General features: G+C 37.3%; 1 pseudogene; it reads left to right on the plus strand.

The window, feature by feature from the left end:
* The first annotated feature begins 4,163 nt into the window (after positions 1-4,163).
* On the plus strand, positions 4,164-5,338 carry LOC147575526 (protein LLP homolog pseudogene; annotated as a pseudogene).
* The last annotated feature ends 15,825 nt before the right edge of the window (positions 5,339-21,163 follow it).

A 21,163-nucleotide genomic window follows, 5' to 3' on the forward strand; every position in this document is an offset into this window, starting at 1 on the left:
CAAGTGGGGGAGGAGCAGAGAGAGAGGGAGACACAGAATCTGAAGCAGGCTCCAGGCTCCGAGCTGTCAGCACAGAGCCCGACATGGGGCTCGAACTCAGAAACTGCAAGATCAAGTCCACAAAGATTTGGACGTGAATGTTCATAGCAGCTTTATTCATCACAACAATAAAAACCATAAGTAACATAAGTGTCCATAATTAGGAAAATAGGTGAGAAAATTTGTGGTATATTTATACAAATGAACTACTCATCAATACAAATGAATTCCTGCTATACATAATGTGGATAGAGCTCAAAAACATGGCAAGTGAAACAGCAAAGAGTACATACTGCATGATTCCATTTATATAATAAACTTCTAGAAAATATAAATAAACAATAAAAAAGATCAGACATCAAATAAAGTGCATTGGTAGGGGTCATTGTTTAGTAATGAGCAATTGGTCAACCCTCAAGTGCAGACCAGGTGAACAAGATACACCTAGCGTGGTACACCTCATCTGGTCCTGAACTATTCATGCAGCCATCCTGATCAAGGGAATCTTGGTCTGCAAGGGCATGGGAACTTAAAGACCTGTGCTGGCATCCTAGCTTCCCTGCATTTTCAGCTGTGTGGCCTTGGGAAAGCAGATTGCTTTCCATGACCTCCAATGTACTTGTCTGTAAAATACTAGTGTTGTCATGAAGTTAAATAAGAAAATGCCTGTCAAAGTAAGTGCTCAATTATTATCATTTTTACCAAATATTATCATTTAGGGGTATTTAAAATATAAAGGAGGGGTGCCTGGGTGGCTCAGTTGGTTAATTGTCCAACTCTTGATTTCAGCTCATGATCTCATGGTTCATGGGATCGAGCCCTGTGTCAGGCTCTGTGCTGACAGTGTGGATCCTGCTTGGGATTCTCTCTCTCTCTCTCTCTCTCTCTCTCTCTCTCTCTCTCAAAATAAATAAATAAACATTAAGCTTTAAAGGAAAGTTCATTACTTATTGCTACAATTTATTGTTTTGAACTATCCAACATCTGGCTAATTTAATTACTGAGCAAAATGTTTCACTTTTCTCTTTATACATAAAACCAATGTATCATGGTTTTATCCAGCTCATGGATACAGTAGCTAGCCAGACAATGAGAAGACACTTAACTAAATGCAATAAATTATGCTCTATGGCTAATGGAGGAGCAACAATAGAAGACATAATCCTTTCTTTGAAGTGCTCATGGTTAGAGTGAAACAATGTTCTGAAAATACTTATTAAAGTGTAAAACGATAGGACCAGACTAGTTCTATATCTCTCAAAATACATAGGATTATAATTAGATATCATTTCAAAAAGGATTTGATAGCCAGGCAAATTGAAATTTTCATTCGTCATTATCCATGTATACATAGTATAATTACTGATATGGTTGGTTTTGTATCTGATATCTTGCTATTTTTTTGTTGTTGGTGTTCTTTGTTACTGCCTTCTTTTAATCAACTATTTAAAAATGTTAATTGCTTTATTGATTTTTTTTACATTTATTTATTTTTGAGAGAGAGAGAGAGAGAGAGCGCGCGCGCGCGCGCGCACAAGTGGGGGAGGGGCAGAGAGAGAGAGAAAGACACAGAATCTGAAGAGGCTCCAGGCTTTGAGCTGTTAGCACAGAGCCCGACGCGGGGTTCAAACACACAAGCCGTGAGATCATGACCTGATCAGAAGTCGGACGCTCAACTGACGGAACCACCCAGGCGCCCCTTGCTTTATTGATTTTTTATATACGTCTTAGTTTTTTTTTGGTTACTCCAAGAATTATAAAATGAATCTTTTTTAAAAATTTATTTAAAAATTTTTAAGTTTATTTTTGAGACACAGAGAGATCACAAGTGGGGGAAGAATGGGGGAGAGAAAGAGAGAGAGAGAGAGAAAATCCCAAGATTCCCAAGCAGGCTCTGCACCACCAGCCCAGAGCCTGACCTGAATTGTTGAGATCATGACCTGAGCCAAAGTTGGACACTTAACTGACTGAGCCTCCCAGGTGCCCCTAAAAATGAATCTTTAATCTACCTTAAATTAATACTAAATCATTTTACAAACAATGGAAGAAATGTACAAAGGTATATTCCATTTAGCTCACTCTCATTTTTTGTGTTATTACTATCAAACAGTTTTCTTCTATGTATGTTATAAATCACATAATACATTGTTGACATTTTTTGCTTTGAACAATCAGTTTTCTATAAAGATGTTAAATATAGTCTTTGGTAATTATGTATACTTCTGCAGGTCTGATTTTTCATGTGGGGTCATTTTTTTCAGCTCAAATGACTTCCCTTAGTAATTTTTGAGGCATAGGTCTGTTGGCAATGAATTCTCTCAGTTTTGGTTTGTCTTAAAAATGCCTTCATTTCATCTTAATTTCTGTAGGATTCTGGATTGATTCTCCCCCCCACCCCCGCCTTCAGCATTCAAAAAATGCCATCTGGATTCCACTATTTATGAGTTCTTGCTATTCTCAAATTTCTGCTGATTCTATCAATATATGTATGTGTATATATGTATGTATATATCTTTTTAAATTATTTACATTTTATTGTCAGCAGTTTATGATTTCCCTGGTATAGTATTCTTTATGTTTATTCTGACTGACACTTGCTAAGTATCATGAATCTTTGAATTGATGATTTTTATGAATTTTGAAAATTTTATAGTCATTTTTTCATAGTTCTTCTTTTACCATCTATTTTATTTTTCTTCGATTAATTTCCATGTATGTTATTGTCTCACAAGTCTCTGGTGCTTTGTTATTATTTGGTTAATTTTTTTTTAATGTTTGTTTGTTTTTGAGAAAGAGAGAGACAGAGGGTGAGCAGGGGCAGGGGAGGGGCAGAGAAAGAGGGAGAACAGAACTTGAAGTGGGCTCCAGGCTCTGTGCTATCAGCACAGAGCCTGATGTGGGGCTGGAACTGATAAACTATGAGATCATGACCTGAGCTGAATTTGGATGCTTAACCAACTGAGCCACCCAAGCTGTTATTATTTGGTTTTAATATTTTATCTCCCATTCTTCAGATTGAGTAATTCTTTTCATGTATCTACAAGTTCATTGATCCTTTATTTTACTATGCTCAGTATATATATTTTTTTAATGTTTATTTATTTTTGAGACAGAGAGAGACAGAGAATGAATGGGGGGGAGGGTCAGAGAGAGAGGGAGACACAGAATCTGAAGCAGGCTCCAGGCTCCGAGCACAGAGCCCTACGCAGGGCTCAAACTCATGGACTGTGAGATCATGACCTGAGCCGAAGTGGGACGCTTAACCGACTGAGCCACCCAGGCGCCCCTATGCTCAGTATATTTTAAAGCCCATCCAATATATTCTTTATTTCAACTTAAAAAAATTTAATTTCTAGGATATTCAAATTTTTTTTGCAGACTACTTCTTTGCTGAAATTCCTATCTGATCACCTATTTTGTCCAGCCTTTTCTCTAAATATTTACAATAATTATTTAAAAATCCAAGTCTTGGGGCGCCTGGGTGGCGCAGTCGGTTAAGCGTCCGACTTCAGCCAGGTCACGATCTCGCGGTCCGTGAGTTCGAGCCCCGCGTCGGGCTCTGGGCTGATGGCTCAGAACCTGGAGCCTGTTTCCGATTCTGTGTCTCCCTCTCTCTCTCTGCCCCTCCCCCGTTCATGCTCTGTCTCTCTCTGTCCCAAAAATAAATAAACGTTGAAAAAAAAATAAAAAATAAAATAAAATAAAAATCCAAGTCTTTTAATAGCAACGTATTAATCAATTGTGGAGCTGCTTCTATTGATTATAAGTCACATTTTCAAGCGTTAGCCCATGTCTCATAATTAAAAATTTTTTTAAATGTTTATTTATTATTGAGAGACAGAGAGAGACAGAACATGAGCATGGGAGGGGGAGACACAGAATCTGAAGCAGGCTCCAGGCTCTGAGCTGTCAGCACAGAGCCTGACACAGGGCTTGAACTCACAAACCATGAGATCATGACCTGAGCTGAAGTTGGATTCTTAACCAACTGAGCCACCCAGGCATCTCCCTCTTAATTTTTATTGTATGCTAGATGTTATATGAAAAAACAAGACACAGTAAAGCTTGAACTAGATTTTTTTTTCCTTTGGAGGGCATGCTGTTTCCTTTGTAAGGAAGCTAGGGTGAAAGTTTGATATTTTTTATTTTAATAGAGTTGAGTTACATCAGTGCTAGGTTGAAGCTTTAACTAATTTCAGATCTTCTCTGTTTTAAAATAGGTTTTGGATGAGTTCAGTTCTACTCCTCAGGCGAGACTTTATGACTCAAGAACTAGAAGTCAGTGAAAACTTTCTCTTCTTTTGAGCTCTGCCCTCAGCTGGTGCTTAGTAAGATTGGAGAAGAATTGTTGGATCAGGAAGATTAGCATTACATTTGAGACTCTTCTAGATTTTATACCATCTTTCCATTTTTTACAGTCATACAATTTTATTTGTCCATTTCTTTGTCCAAACAAAGAAATGCTTATAGGAGAGGAGCTCCTCTACTTGTTTATATCCCCAGATAAGACATATTCCCAGCTATGAAAGCAGTCTCAGTCTTTACTCACCTGGAAAAGGCTCACACTTTCCTCTGGAAATTTTAATTTCATTGTGTGAATTATTATTTGATGGCTTTAAATTAAAGCATACTTGGGGGAGTCTGTGGAAGATGCTGCCCAGAGGGTGGAAGTGTGGAGGCTTCCGGTCAGTGTGGACTGTGTGCAGTCTCTAAGTTTCTGAGTTTCCTGCGTTCCAGGTAAAATATGGCAAAAAGCTTGTGGAGTAAGTGGAAAAGGAAGATGGGTGCTGAAAAGAGAAAAAAGAATGCCCCAAAGGAGCATAGCAGACTTAAAAGTATTCTTAAAGTGTATAGTGATGTTTTAATGAAAGATGTTCAAGAGATAGCAACTGTGGTGGTACCGAAACACTGTCAAGAGAAAACTCAGTGCATAGTGCAAGATGAAAAAGATGACATGAATTTGGAGACTTGTATTAAGAGAAACAAAGAGTCTTCTACCCCGTATGGATGAACCAGAGACAAAGGAAAAGACTGAAGGCAAAGTGAGAAAAGGTAAGGGGAAAAGCAAAGCAAAAGCAGCAAAGGCAATGAAGGGTTTGGTCTGGTAGACTCTTAAAAACTTGAAAAATCCTACATGGGACAAGTCTTTGATTAGAATGTATATACATCAGTTTCAACTTCCACCAAATTAAAACTTTGTTTCCAGACTTAACTTGGCCTTTTTCTTCAATTCAGACCCAACTTAACTCCTCAAATTTGTTTTGGGAACTTGCATAAAATATTTTCTTTGATGAGTAAAAAAAAAAAAAAAAAAAAGAAAAGGAGAGCATACTTTTTAGTTTAGCTGGTGTATTCTTGTTATGGCAAGAGCAATATTCTTTTATGATTTTCTGTGCTCTAACTAGAAGTGGGACTTGTATAATTTAGTTTGATACCTTTAATAATAAAAGAAGTTGATAGAAGTCCTTCTTTAAAGGTCCTTGGACAGCACTTACATTCAGGGTGATAATGTAATCAGTGTAGTAGAGTACTGGTTAAGGCAGAGTGGCTAGTATAGCCTCTGGTCAGAGGATTGTCATATTTTAAAATAGCACTGTTAACGATGAAAACCATGAGTATAAAGATAGGTTGACTATGAAATTCTTATGAAATAGCGACTTGAGATAAACATTTTAAACTTGCATTTCAAGTGAGAGTTTAACCAATATGCCTGTCTTTCTAAGTGGCATTAGCAATATCAAGTTCAAAGTAACAGACATTTTTTGAGAGAAGTCATGCCTGAACTTTTTTTTTTTAATATATAATTTATTATCAAGTTGGCTAACATACAGTGTATACAGTGTGCTCTTGGTTGGTTTTGGGGGTAGATTCCTGTGATTCATCGCTTACATACAGTACCCAGTGCTCATCCCAACAAGCACCCTCCTCAGTGCCCATCCCCCATCCCCCTCCTCCCCCCACCAATCAACCTTCAGTTTGTTCTCTGTATTTAAGAGTCTCTTATGGTTTGCCTCCCTCCCTCTCTGTTTGTAACTATTTTTTCCTTTGTTTCTTATATTTACTATCTTTTGACTAGTTATCTCTAAGCCAGTTAGAGAGACTCTCATGTTTTACTCGCTGAAGGTTTGCTCCTGAAAATTCTGTCACTTGGCACTGTGTAAAATGAGTGCTCTGGTAGAAAAATAGAGGCTCAGCTTCCTTTATAGATCTTGTTCACAGTGGGAGGCAGGGGCTGTGATCCCTATCCCGCTGGCAGCCCAGTGATATAAATCAGGCTCTTGCACTTCAGTCAACTTTACCTAAGGTGAATAAAATCCAGGTCTTTAAATAACATATGGCTGTGCTGTGGTTTCAGTGCTCTGACAGAGCGTGATCTAAACTGTCAGTTTCTAATCTAAGGAAAGATTGGGAAAATAAGGAGGAAATGACAGTGAAGCATTTTATTTCTTTTGGGAAGAAACAGGATGTAATGCTCCAATAAATAAATGAATAAATAACTATATTGGGGGTTGGTTTTATTTATTTTCTTACTTTTTCTTTTTTCCCCACATTTTAATTTAAATTCTAGTTAGTTAACATATAGTGTAATATTGGTTTCAGGAGTAGAATTTAGTGATTCGTCACTCACATAAAACACCGAATGCTCAACACAACTGCCCTCCTTAATGCCCATCACCCATTTAGCCTATCCCCCTGCCCACCTGCCTTCCAGCAACCCTCAGTTTGTTCTCTATAGTCTCTTAGGGTTTGCTTCCCTCTTCTCTCTTTTTTGTTTCCTCCTTGGGGGGTTGATTTTAGAGTCTTTGCCAGTATGGCTTTACCTAGAATCTCTTTGGTTCATTGAATTTTAATGTCTTTATCCTAAACTTTAAGATATTCACCAGGGGATTGTAGAAACTTTTTTTGGTTGTTATTGTTGTTAACATTTACATTCATGGCAGTACCTATTGTGAGACAGAAATTTGATTCTAACCTCACGCTAAAGAGTACATTTCTGAAACCATGCTTTGAAAAAATACACTATATCTTCAAAAGAGAAACAAATAAGAGCAACAGCTACCTGTTACTATTATACTAATTTTATGCACTTGCTAAGTGCTGTGCTCTCTCGTACACATATCAAATAGTCAAGAAAGTGCTGAATGGGAGTCTAACACCTTTGGACATATTGTCGTAAACGAACATAAAAGACAAAAAATTGTACTATTGTTAAGCAGTAGAAATCAATAATGATGTTTTTCAGGTTGAAATAGTACTATTTGAGGACATATCTAAGCATTTAGATAAAAGGGACTGTTGAAGTACAGTTCCACAGATAGGCAGATTTTAGATCTCCAAAAAGAGAGAAAAGGAGGATGCTTTTAGTGTCATAGGTCCTGATGTTTGTGTTTGTATGCATGAGATGCAAATCATGAAGCCATCCCTAAATTCTAAAAAATTTCAAAAAGATTCTATAGAACTTTTTGCATGTAATTCCTGGAATGTTTATTTACAGTTTTACTGGGTGTTTTACTTTGTACTTTCTCTGTACTTGTTTCCCCAATGTTCTAGAACTGCATTCATCTTTTAGATTTTCTGTTGCTATGCTAGAGGAACACAGGGTTTGTTGACAGCTGTATACTTAGAGATTTAAATGTAAACTTAGGAAAAGTTCTCCTCTGCAAGAGAGAGGTCATGGAAAACAGTTTGGGCCCTGGAAAATGGAAAAAGGTAGTCTTTTCTAGGTAGAAAATTTCAAAAGGGTAACTCTGATCTGATACCTTCTATTTGTCCCTCAAATCAACTTTCTACTTTTCTGCACTCTGTTCTATGCCTCAGGAGGCTAACTTGTATGGCTCCCACTCCCTTTGTCTTCAGATGCGTTTGACCAGTAGAGAGATCTGGTAAAAGAGAAAAAGGAGGGGAGAGCTGATCGGGTATTTTCCCCCTGGATTTCCTACTGTGAGGCTGACTTAGTCTCTCTCAACAGAAGTCTCTGGTCCTCTCGACGGATTATTCCCTACTTGGCTTTCTCCCTTCAGATTCCAGTAACCACTGCTTCCCACATTCATTCTGGTGTAGGGATAATCATAGTCAGGCTATAATAGCCCTGGGTGATTTTCCTGTATATTGTAGTTCCTTGATAGCATTGCCTTTATAATTAATCCCGTTGTAAATAAACTTGTCAAATTAGCCTATTTCAAGTGTGCCACCCGTTTCCTGTTGGAATTCTGGTTAAAATTCTATTAATCCACAAGAAAGCAAATATTAAGGATCTGTATATTAGGCACGTAATGTTATTAGATTTACACTGGCCCAGTGATTAATGCTTAACTTCACAAAAAAGCAAAGAACAATATTATTTTCTATTACCTAGGAGAATATTAAGGCCAGACTGTTAGGATTTCAAAGACCATGTGACTATCATGGTTTTATATATTTATTTATCTTAAAATTTTTTTAATGTCTATTTATTTCTTAGAGAGAGAGAGAGAGAGAGAGTGAGAGAGAGAGAGAGAGAGAGCGCAAGCAGGGGAGGGGCAGAAAGAGAGGGAGATACAGAATCCAAAGCAGGCTCCAGTCTCTGAGGTGTCAGCACGGAGCCTCATGTGGGGCTTGAACTTACCAACTGTGAGACCATGACCTGAGCGTAAGTTGGATGCTTAACTGACTGAGCCATTCAGACGTCCCTATAAATTTATTTTTAAGGAAAATAAAATTTTGTGTACTCAGCCAACAGCTTGATACCAGCTTTCACTTTTTCTTCATGGAGGTATGTCTTCTTTCAAACCTTTTTTGACTCATGTGAAGGAACAGCTTAAAAAAAACTAACATATTTGTTTCATGAAATACAATTATGACTTAAATGGAAACCATGATTTTGCACCATATTTAGGAAGACTTTTTTTGACAGCAAGGTCTGCTGAACCATGGAAATGTTAAATTAGACTATGGAATTTTGTTTCTGATAAATAGTGATACAGAATACAGTTTTTACTGGTAAAGTTGACTTGGTAGGCTCAGAGGTAGAAAAGTATGAAGTGGCTTTTTTTTTCAAATGATCTTCCTAGATATATACGACTCATCTCAAATTAGTATGCCAATTTTAATTCAAAGAGTATATCTTAAGCATCTAACATGTACTGGTGTCTGTACCAGGTAACAGACAATGGTAAATACCACAGCATGGCCCACAACCTCTTGCAGATTATAGGCACACAGGAAAGACACATTTAGCATTTTTAGGGTGATGAGTATTATGAAAGAAGCATGAGAAAAATCTAGGGTTCTTGTCTGAAGGGAAGCCAATCATATATTTCTAAACCATTACCACCTACTTATCCAAGTTAGAAACCTGACTGTCATTCTTCAATTTTGATCCTCAACAGTCGGTCACCAAATTGTATCTATTTTGTATCTTACATCTGTTCCCATTTCTACATCATTAAGACTATCGCCCTAGTTGAAGTCCTCATTATTTCTCTCCTGGTGTCCTGCATCTATCTATGCTTCCTGTCTTGCCCTTCAAATACACATTTCACATTGTCAGTAGAGAGTTCTATCTATAAAGCAAAACCGACCATTTTAACCATGCAAAAATTCCCCAGTGACTTTCCAACCTATTAAAGACAAGATCCTCCTGTTCTTTAGTTTGATGTATGACAGTCTCCATGACCTGGACTCTGTCTCTACCTTCTACTGCATTCCTCCCCTTGAAGAGCAGGCACTAAATATTGAATGAATGAGTTCAAGACATTTAAAATAATTTGATTTAACAGAGACTAATATATAAAGATGTTTTATTGAACCGCAGAAATGTAGGGAATGAGTCTGTGCTAGTTAAGTTCCTCCTTCCTCCCAAATAACTTCATTCATTTATTCATTCATTCATTCATTATTGGTTTAGTACATGCATATGTTGGTCTTCAAAGGGATATATAAGAAACATCCCTGACATGAGAGGCATTTACAATTTCTCTGACAAGATATTGCCCTTTAGGCATTAATGCAAGGCCACATATGCAATTTGAAAGCACTTGCTGAAGAAATTCATAGAAGGAGAAGAATCCACTATAGGGCAGAGTCTGAGCTAGACTGGAGGTGTGAGTTCTTCCCTGAGAGTAGTTCTGTTTTGGGGGGAATTGGCCACAGTTTTCTTGGAAACCAGAGAGTTTTCAAGCAGAACTTTACCAGACCTGTGTAGAGCTCAGACCTCTCACTGCTGAGTTCTGAAACATAGAAAAGTGGCTGATGAACTGATCATGCCTCTGCTGGCATCCTTTAGAGATGTCCTACCTCTCCTTGGGTTCTTCAGAGTGGCTGTTATCTCTGAGAAGTGTCCAGGACCTCAGTGGAAGCTGGGAAAGTGATGAGGCATCACTGGTTAATAGACTCCCAGACACCAGAGAGAAGTTAGGACAAATGATTGAACATTAGGGAACAGAAATAAGTCTGCTTTGTTTTTTGTGGTTGGTAGTTGAAGATGTGAATTCAAATGTTCCCTCTGCTTTGACTCGGGAATAATGCTACAAAATGTACTTCTTGCACAAGGTTACATGATGGCTTTTCATTGTCTGCCACTTCAGTAAAAGGAATTTGGGACATATCTGATAATGCCTTTTCCCTTTATCTTTTCTTTCTGATTGTGATGTGTTCTTAAAGAGCCAAGGAAAGCATCAATCCACATAAAGTTTTGTTTTGTTATATACAAACACAAATACTAATGCATTTATTATATAGAGAGCCTATCTCTGGAATCTTCTTTGTAGTTAACATTCTAGGGTTTTGGTCAAAATGGTTTTTTTTTTCCTTTTTATAACTTCATGTTCTATTGATATCCATTTACTGAAATATGTTTTTTTTTTTTTCAACGTTTATTTATTTTTGGGACAGAGAGAGACAGAGCATGAACGGGGGAGGGGCAGAGAGAGAGGGAGACACAGAATCAGAAACAGGCTCCAGGCTCTGAGCCATCAGCCCAGAGCCTGACGCGGGGCTCGAACTCACGGACCCTGAGATCGTGACCTGGCTGAAGTCGGACGCCTAACCGACTGTGCCACCCAGGTGCCCCTGAAATATGTTTTAATGGTGGGATAAAAAAGGTATTCTTTTAATTCTGGAGAGAGTAACCTACTTGGAAAATACTGAGAAATCAATTTCTCTCAGTCTTAATTTCTGACCAGAAAGGGAAGGAACCTTAGCACTGCAATTTCTTGGTGATATCAACGAAAATTAAAGTTCCTAGGGTGGCCATCAATAAAATAAAATTAGGATTTCATAAGAAGCATACCATTGAGAACTCAGCTTTTCTAAAAGATTTCAGTAGGCCTATTTCATAGCCATTGAAAAGTGTCACAACTATCACATGAGAAGTAATAAATGGAACCTGATTATTTTTACACCTTCCCTTTATTTTTAGAGTCTGTGACTTATTTCTAATTAGTAAGTTTTTTTTTGGTAGTGTTAAATGTTATATATAACTGCTAAGCCTCATATCTTTATTGAGAAAAGGCTATTAATTTCATAAAATAATGGTATCTGTCTATGGATATATTTATAAGCATTTTAGGGGTAAACTTTGCTGTATTAATAATAGCTAATACTTGAGAAATGTTTACTATGTGTCCAGTATCACTTCAAATGTTTTATATGCAACAAGTCATTCACTCATCGGAATAATCTTGTGAAGTTGATACTATTGCTATTCATTAAACAGTTGAGGAAATTAAGGCACAGAGAGTTTAACTTGCCTAAATTCTTACAGGTAGTAAATGATGTTTCTGAGATTTGAACACAAATAATTTGACTTTGGAATCAGTGCTTCAGAGTTGCACTGCATTATTGCTTCATGGAATATTTAAACTGATGTTCCACCGTAGAATGATCAGGTGATTTGCAAAGTCATGAAAAATCTTAAATCCACAAAAAATAACTAAGGTTTTCATTTCATACTCCTGTATGTCATCTTTTTGGAGCCTTATTTTAACATTTGAAGTGAATTTATCATTTACTGAGAACCTGTGTGTGTGTGTGTGTGTGTGTGTGTGTGTGTGTATCATTTAAGAGGAGAGAAACAAGTTGTTTTTGTTTTCTCAGAATGCTGGGGATGGTGGTTAAATCTCTCTATTTCTTTGTAAGGAATTGCAAAATATGACTTGGCAATGGAGAGGAGGAATGGGAAAGATGTTGCATTAGAATGATAACTTACATGGGTAGGATACCTTGACAATGAGTTTGGTCCACCATGTGTTCCATGGCCATCCCAGGCCAGGTGAAGGCTCCAGTCAGTCTTTCAATTCCAGAATAAGACAGTGTTTCAAAGAGTGGATGATGTGTAGATGTTGCCATTTGAGAGAGATTGTTCCAGAAGCTGCTTATAGAGTGAATTCCAACTGGAGATACAAGGTATAGGCTAACTAAGAGGCTGTCATTTTTTCCAGATGGAAAAACAGTGGGATTGGATATAAAAAAAAAAAAAAAACAAAAATTCCAGAGGTGCTGCAGAAGAGTTATGTACAATTGAAATGCTGACAAAATTGGATATGCTAGTGTGTTGTGAGAGAATGAAGGGGATTCTAAAATTTAATTTGACGATTAAAATATTTCACATATTACCAGCTTATTAATATAGAGACATCTAGACACAGGGAATGGACTGACTGGAGATTTGGTTGTCAGTAGCATGAATGTAACATCTTTTGCTCAGGTCATTGTATTGCCTCTGTGCTGGTCGTGCTGTTTCCTCTCTTGTCCCTTCCTGGTTCATTCTCCACACAACAGCCAGAGTGATCTTTTAAGGAAGTAATTGGAACACATTGCTTTCTATTTAAATTTCTTTAATATACTGTTTTTAAATGGGGAGGAAATGGATGCGTAGAAGTCATTCTCAAAAGGAGAGGACATGTTTTGAGCTGTCACAGTGAAGGTGGGCTACTATTCTTTAGTTGGTAGGAGTCAGGATTCTCTATACCCTGAAATACTGCAATCCTTTGGCATTTATATGTTGACATTCATATGAATTCATTATAAAGTATTATCTCTCGTTTATACTACCATTTAGATATTAGGTTGGTTTTATTTTCAAAGATTATGTATATACAGGTAAGATTACCTATGGAATTCATTTCAGGGTAAGAAGGGAGTTTTATAAAATATTTCTTATACAATATTACTTTCTAATTTTTAATTTTTTGTTTATCACTGAAAGAAAATAAGGAAAAATAATAACTATTAGTTCAAAAGAATATAATGAGATTTGGAGAGACATTCTAAATGTAGATAAATCTAAATATAAAGACAATTATTTTTTTAATTTTATTTTTTAATTTACATACAAATTAGCATATAGTGCAACAGTGATTTCAGGAGTAGATTCCTTAATGCCCCTTACCCATTTAGCCCATTCCCCCCTCCCACAACCCCTCCAGTAACCCTCTGTTTGTTCTCCATATTTAAGAGTCTCTTCTGTTTTGTCCTCCTCCGTTTTCATATTATTTTTGATTCCCTTCCCTTATGTTCATGTGTTCTGTGTCTTAAAGTCCTCATATGAGTGAAGTCATATGATATTTGTCTTTCTCTGACTGACTAATTTCGCTTAGCATAATACCCTCTAGTTCCATGCACGTAGTTGCAAATGGCAAGATTTCATTCTTTTGAGTTGCCGAGTAATACTCCATTGTATGTATATACCATCTCTTCTTTATCTATTCATCCATCAATGGACATTTGGGCTCTTTCCATACATTGGCTATAAACACTGGGGTGCATGTGTCCCTTCGAAACAGCATACCTGTATCCCTTGGATAAATACCTAGTTGTGCAATTGCTGGGTCAAAGGGTAGTTCTATTTTTAATTTTTTTGAGGAAACTCCATACTGTTTTCCAGAGTGGCTGCACCAACTTGCATTCCCACCAGCAGTGCAAAAGAGATCCTTTTTCTCCGCATTCTCGCCAACATCTGTTGTTGCCTGAGTTGTTAATGTTACCCATTTTGACAGGTGTAATGGTATCTCATTGTGGTTTTGATTTATATTTCCCTGATGATGAGTGAAGTTGAGCATTTTTTCATGTGTTGGTTGGCCATCTGGATGTCTTCTTTGGAGAAGTGTCTATTCATGTCTTTTGCCCATTTCTTCACTGGATTATTTGTTTTTTGGGTGTTGAGTTTGATAAGTGCTTTATAGATTTTTGGATACTAACCCTTCGTCTGATATGTCATTTGCAAATATCTTCTCCCATTGTGTCGGTTGATTTTTAGTTTTGCTGATTGTTTCCTTCGTTGTGCAGAAGCTTTTTATTTTGATGAGGTCCAAGTAGTTCATTTTCACTTTTGTTTCCCTTGCCTCTGGAGATGTGTTGAGTAAGAAGTTGCTGCAGCCAAGAGCGAAGAGGTTTTTGCCTGCTTTCTCTTCTAGGATTTTCATGGCTTCCTGTCTTACATTGAGGTCTTTCATACATTTTGAGTTTATTTTTGTGTGTGGTGTAAGAAAGTGGTCCAGGTTCATTTTTCTGTGTGTCACTTCCGTTTTCCCAGCACCACTTGCTGAAGAGACTGTCTTTTTTTCCATTGGATATTCTTTCCTGCTTTGTCAAAGATTAGTTGGCCATATGTTTGTGGGTCCACTTCTGGGTTCTCTGTTCCATTGACCTGAGTCTTGTGCCAGTACCATACTGTGCCAGTACCATACTGTCTTAATGATTACAGATTTGTAGTATAGTTTGAAGTCTGGAATTGTGATACCTCCTGCTTTGGTTTTCTTTTTCAAGATTGCTTTGGCTATTCAGGGTCTTTTGTGGTTCCATACAAATGTTAGGATTGTTTGTTCTAGCTCTGTGAAGAATACTGGTGTTATTTTGGTAGGGATTGCATTGAATATGTAGATTGCTTTGGGTAGTATTGATATTTTAACAATATTTGTTCTTCCTATTGAGGAGCATAGAATCTTTTCCCATTTTTTTTGTGTCTTCTTCAGTTTCTTTCATAAGCTTCCTATACTTTTCAGTGTATAGATTTTCCTTTTTTTTAATATCAAATTTATTGTCAAATTGTTTTCCATACAACACCCAGTGCTCATCCCAAAAGGTGCCATCCTCAATACCCATCACCCACCCTCCCCTCCCTCCCACCCTCCATCTACCCTCCCACCCCCCATCTACCCTCAGTTTGTTCTCAGTTTTTAAGTCTCTTATGCTTTGGCTCTCTCCCTCTCTAACCTCTTTTTTTTCTTTCTTCCCCTCCCCCATGGACTTCTGTTAAGTTTTTCAGGATCCACGTAAGAGTGAAAACATATGGTATCTGTCTTTCTCTGTATGACTTATTTCACTTAGCATCACACTCTCCAGTTCCATCCATGTTGCTACAAAAGGCCATATTTCATTCTTTCTCATTGCCACGTAGTATTCCATTGTGTATATAAACCACAATTTCTTTATTCATTCGTCAGTTCATGGACATTTTGGCTCTTTCCATAATTTGGCTATTGTTGAGAGTGCTGCTATAAACATTGGGGTACAAGTGACCCTATGCATCAGCACTCCTGTATACCTTGGGTAAATTCCTAGCAGTGCTATTGATGGGTCATAAGAATGTGGTAATTGCAGGGGACTTTAATACTCCACTTACAACAGATAGATCATCTAGACACAGGATCAATAAAGAAACAAGGGCCCTGAATAATACATTGGATCAGATGGACTTAACAGATATATTTAGAACTCTGCATCCCAAAGCAACAGAATATACTTTCTTCTCACATGCACATGGAACGTTCTCCAAGATAGATCACATACTGGGTCACAAAACAGCCCTTCATAAGTATACAAGAATTGATATCATATCATGCATACTTTCAGACCACAATGCTATGAAGATTGAAATCAGCCACAGGAAAAAGTCTGGAAAACCTCCAAAAGCATGGAAGTTAAAGAACACCCTACTAAGGAGTGAATGGGTCAACCAGGCAATTAGAGAAGAAATTAAGAAATATATGGAAACAAATGAAAATGAAAATACAACAATCCAAAATCTTTGGGATGCAGCAAAGGCAGTCTTGAGAGGAAAATACATTGCAATCCAGGCCTATCTCAAGAAATAAGAAAAATCCCAAATACAAAATCTAACAGCACACCTAAAGGAAATAGAAGCAGAAAAGCAAAGACACCTCAAACCCAGCAGAAGAAGAGAAATAATAAAGATCAGAGCAGAAATAAACAATATAGAATCTAAAAAAACTGTAGAGCAGATCAATGAAACCAAGAGTTGGTTTTTTGAAAAAATAAACAAAATTGATAAACCTTTAGCCAGGCTTCTCAAAAAGAAAAGGGAGATGACCCAAATAGATAAAATCATGAATGAAAATGGAATTATTAGAAACAATCCCTCAGAAATACAAGCAATTATCAGGGAATACAGTGAAAAATTATATGCCAACAAACTGGACAACCTGGAAGAAATGGACAAATTCCTTAACACCCACACACTTCCAAAACTCAAACAGGAATAAATAGAAAGTTTGAATAGACCCATAACCAGCAAAGAAATTGAATCAGTTATCAAAAATCTCCCAACAAATAAGAGTCCAGGACCAGATGGCTTCCCAGGGGAATTCTACCAGACATTTAAAGCAGAGATAATACCTCTCCTTCTCAAGCTATTCCAAAAAATATAAAGGGAAGGAAAACTTCCAGACTCATTCTGTGAAGCTAGCATTACTTTGATTCCTAAACCAGACAGAGGCCCAGTAAAAAAAGAGAACTACAGGCCAATATCCCTGATGAATATGGATGCAAAAATTCTCAGTAAGATACTAGCATATCGAATTCAGTGTATAGATTTTTCACCTCTTTGGTTAGATTTATTCCTAGATATTTTATGGTTTTTTTGCAATTGTAAATGGTATTGATTCCTTGATTTCTCTTTCTGTTGTTTCATTGTTGGTGTATAGGAATGCAACCGATTTCTGTGCAATGATTTTATATCCTGCAACTTTGCTGAATTCATGGATCAGTTCTAGTAGTATTTTGGTGGAATCTACTGGGTTTTCCATGTGGAGTATCATGTCATCTGCAAAGAGTGAACGTTTGACCTCCTCCTGGCCAATTTGGATGCCTTTTACTTCTTTGTGTTGTCTGATTGCTGAGGCTAAGACTTCCAATACTATGTTGAATAACTGTGGCAAGAGTGGACATCCCTGTCTTGTTCCTGACCTCAGTGAGAAAGCTCTCAGTTTTTCCCCATTGAGGATGATATTAGCATTGGGTTGCTCATATATGGCTTTTATGATCTTGAGGTATGCACCTTCTATCCCTACTTTCTTGAGGGTTTTTATCAAGAAAGGATGCTTTATTTTGTCAAATGCTTTCTCTGCATCTATTGAGAGGACCATATGGTTCTGGTCCTTTCTTTTATTGATGTGATGAATCACACTGATTGTTTTGTGGATATTGAACCAGCCCTGGATTCCACGTATAAATCCCACTTGGTCGTGGTGAATAATTTTTTTAATGTGTTTTTGGATCCAGTTGGCTACTATCTTGTTGAGGATTTTTGCATCCATGTTCATGAAGGAAATTAGTCTATAGTTCTCGTTTTTAGTGGGTCTCTGTCTGGTTTTGGAATCAAGGTAATGCTGGCTTCACAGAAAGAGTTTGGAAGTTTTCCTTCCATTTCTATTTTTTGGGACAGCTTCAAGAGAATAGGTGTTAACTCTTCCATAAATGTTTGGTAGAATTCCCCTGGAAAACCATCTGGCCTTGGACTCTTGTTTTTTGGGGAGGTTTTTGATTACTAATTTGATTTCTTTACTGGTTATGGGTCTGTTCAAATTTTCTATTTCTTCCTGTTTCAGTTTTGGTAGCGTATATGTTTCTAGGAATTTGTCTTTCTTCCAGATTGCCCGTTTTATTGGCGTATAAGTGCTCATAATATTCTCTTATTATTGTTTTTATTTCTGCTGTGTTGGTTGTGATCTCTCCTCTTTCATTTTTGATTTTATTTATTTGGGTCCTTTCTTTTTTCTTTGTGATCTAACTGGCTAGGTGTTTATCAATTTCATTAATTCTTTCAAAGAACCAGCTTCTGGTTTCGTTGATATGTTCTACTGTTTTTTGGTGTTGATAGCATTGCTTTCTGCTCTAATCTTTATTGTTTCCTGTCTTCTGCTGTTTTTGGGTTTTATTTGCTGTTCTTTTTTCAGCTCTTTAAGGTGTAAAGTTAGGTTGTGTATCTGAGATCTTTCTTCCCTATTTTGGAAGGCCTGGATTGCTATATACTTCCTCTTATGACCTCCTTTCCTGTGTCCCAGAGGTTTTGGGTTGTGGTGTTATCGTTTTCATTGGCTTCCATGTACTTTTTAAATTTCCTCTTTAACTTCTTGGTCAGTCCATTCATTCTTTAGTAGGATGTTCTTGAGTCTCCAAGTATTGTTATCTTTCCAAGTTTTTTCTTGTGGTTGATTTCAAGGTTCAGAGCATTGTGGTCTGAAAATATGCACGGTATGATCTCGATCTTTTTGTACTTGTTGAGGGCTGATTTATGTCCCAGTATGTGGTCTATTGTGGAGAACGTTCCATGTGCACTGGCGAAGAATGTATATTCCGCTGGTTCATGATGAAATGTCCCTAATATATCTGTTAAGTCTACCTGGTCCAGGGTGTCGTTCAAAGCATTGTTTCCTTGCTGATTTTCTTGATTAGATGATCTGTCCATTGCTGTGAGTGGGGTGTTGAAGTCTCCTACTGTTATGGTATTACTATCAATGAGTTTCTTTATGTTTGTGATTCATTGATTTATACATTTGGGTGCTTTCACATTTGGCGCATAAATGTTTACAATTGTTAGGTCTTCTTGGTGGATAGACCCCTTAGTTATGATATAATGCCCTTCTTCATCTCTTATTATAGCCTTTATTTTAAAGTCTAGATTGCCTGATATAAGTGTGGCTACTCTGGCTTTCTTCTGTTCACCATTAGCATGACAGATGTTTCTCCATCCTCTTACTTTCAATCTGAAGGTGTCTCTAGGTCTAAAGTGGGTCTCTTGTATACAGCATATAGATGGATCTTGTTTTCTTATCCATTCTGTTACCCTCTGTCTTTTGATTGGAGCATTTGGTCCATTGATGTTTAGAGTGAGTACTGAAAGTGATGAGTTTATTGCCATTATGTTTCTTGTGGAGTTGGAGTTTCTGGTGGTGTTCTCTGGTCCTTTCTAGTCTTGTTGCTTTTGGTGTTTTTTGTTTGTTTGTTTGTTTTTTGTTTTGTCTTTTCTCCCTTCAGAATGACCCCCTTAAAATTTCTTGCAGGGCTGGTTTAGTTGTCATGAACTCCTCTAATTTTTGTTTGTCTGGGAAAATTTAATTTCTCCTATTTTGAATGACATCCTTGCTGGATAAAGAATTCTTGGCTGTATATTTTTCTTATTCAGCACATTGAATATATCCTGCCACTCCTTTCTGGTCTAACAAGTTTCTGTGGATAGGTCTGCTGGAAACCTGATCTGTCTTTCCTTGTAGGTTAAGGACTTTTTTTCCCTTGCTGCTTTCATGATTTCCTCCTTGCCTGAGTATTTTGTCAATTTGACTATGGTATGCCTTGTTGATGGTTGGTTTCTGTTGAATCTAATGGGAGTCCTCTGTGTTTCCTGGATTTTGATATCTGTGCCTTTCCCCAGTTAGGAAAATTTTCCACTATGATTTGCTCACATAACCCTTCTACTCCTTTTTCTCTCTCTTCCTCTTATGGGACCCCTATGATTCTGATGTGGTTCCTTTTTAATGAGGCACTGGTTTCTCTAATTCTTAAATTGTGCTCTTTTGCCTTAATCTCTCTCTTTTTTCCTGTTTCATTATTCTCCATAAGTTTGTTCTCTATATCAGTGACTCTCTTTTCTGCCTCAACCATCCTTGCTCCCGTGACCTCCATTTGAGATTGCAGCTCAGTTATACATTTTTCATTTCATCCTGAATAGCTTTTTATTCTTTTATCTCCACAGAAAAGGATTCTAATATATTTTCGAATCCAGTTAGTGTTCTCATTATCGTGAATCTAAATTCTGGTTCAGACATCTTGCTTGTATCTGTGTTGTTAAGTCCTTGGCTGTCGTTTCTTCCTGCTCTTTCTTTTGGGGTGAATTCCTTCATTTCGTCATTGTAAAGGGAGAAAAGGAATTAATGAGGTAAAAGAATTAAAATTAAAAAAACATTAAAATTAAAAAATGAAAAACAAACACACAAAAAAATCAAATAAATGATGTTAGATCCTAGGTGTGTTTTGGTCTGGGTGTTGAAAGGGGCTTGATAGAGTAGAGAAAAAAGGGGAAAGAAAAAAGAAAAGGAAATAGTTTGAAAATTTGAATGAATACACTGAAGTAGACTAAATTGAAATGATGCAAGTAGAATTTGAAAAAATTTACACAGGGGCGCCTGGGTGGCTCAGTCGGTTAAGCGTCCGACTTCAGCCAGGTCACGATCTCGCGGTCCGTGAGTTCGAGCCCCGCGTCGGGCTCTGGGCTGATGGCTCAGAGCCTGGAGCCTGCTTCCGATTCTGTGTCTCCCTCTTTCTCTCTGCCCCTCCCCTGTTCATGCTCTGTCTCTCTCTGTCCCAAAAATAAATAAATGTTAAAAAAAAAAAAAATTTAAAAAAAAAAAAAAAAAAAGAAAAAATTTACACAAAAGTAAAAAATATAGTTGAAAAAATTAAAGAAAAATATTTTTAATAAAAATTGATAATAAAAATGAACTTTTCCTCTTTCTGTTTTCAAGAAAAAGAAAAATGAAAAAGAGAAAAAAGAAAAAAGAAAGAAAATTGAATGGATGGATCGACAGACTGAAATATGACTAAATTTACTTCGTTTCCCCTAGAAGTCAAACTATGAAGCACTTCATAGTACATAAACTAAGTTGGCAGAGATTTGTGTTCCTGAAGAGTGAGGTTGGCCCAGTTGTGTGGGCTCAGTGTAATGACTTCGTTCTCCACTAGATGGCGCTGCTTAGCTTACTGGAGTGGATTTGTGGTGCTTGTTGGTGCATATGCGCATGCGTGGGAGCGGTGAAAATGGCGTCACCCAGCTACCCAGTCTCTAGTATCAGAACTCTGTTGTCCCTGATCAGCAATCACACACCCATCCTTTGTCTTCAGCTTCCAACCA

Source organism: Puma concolor, chromosome D3, assembly GCF_028749965.1.
Source record: "Puma concolor isolate L17-30 chromosome D3, mPumCon1.1.hap2, whole genome shotgun sequence".
Classification (NCBI taxonomy): Eukaryota; Metazoa; Chordata; class Mammalia; order Carnivora; family Felidae; genus Puma; species Puma concolor.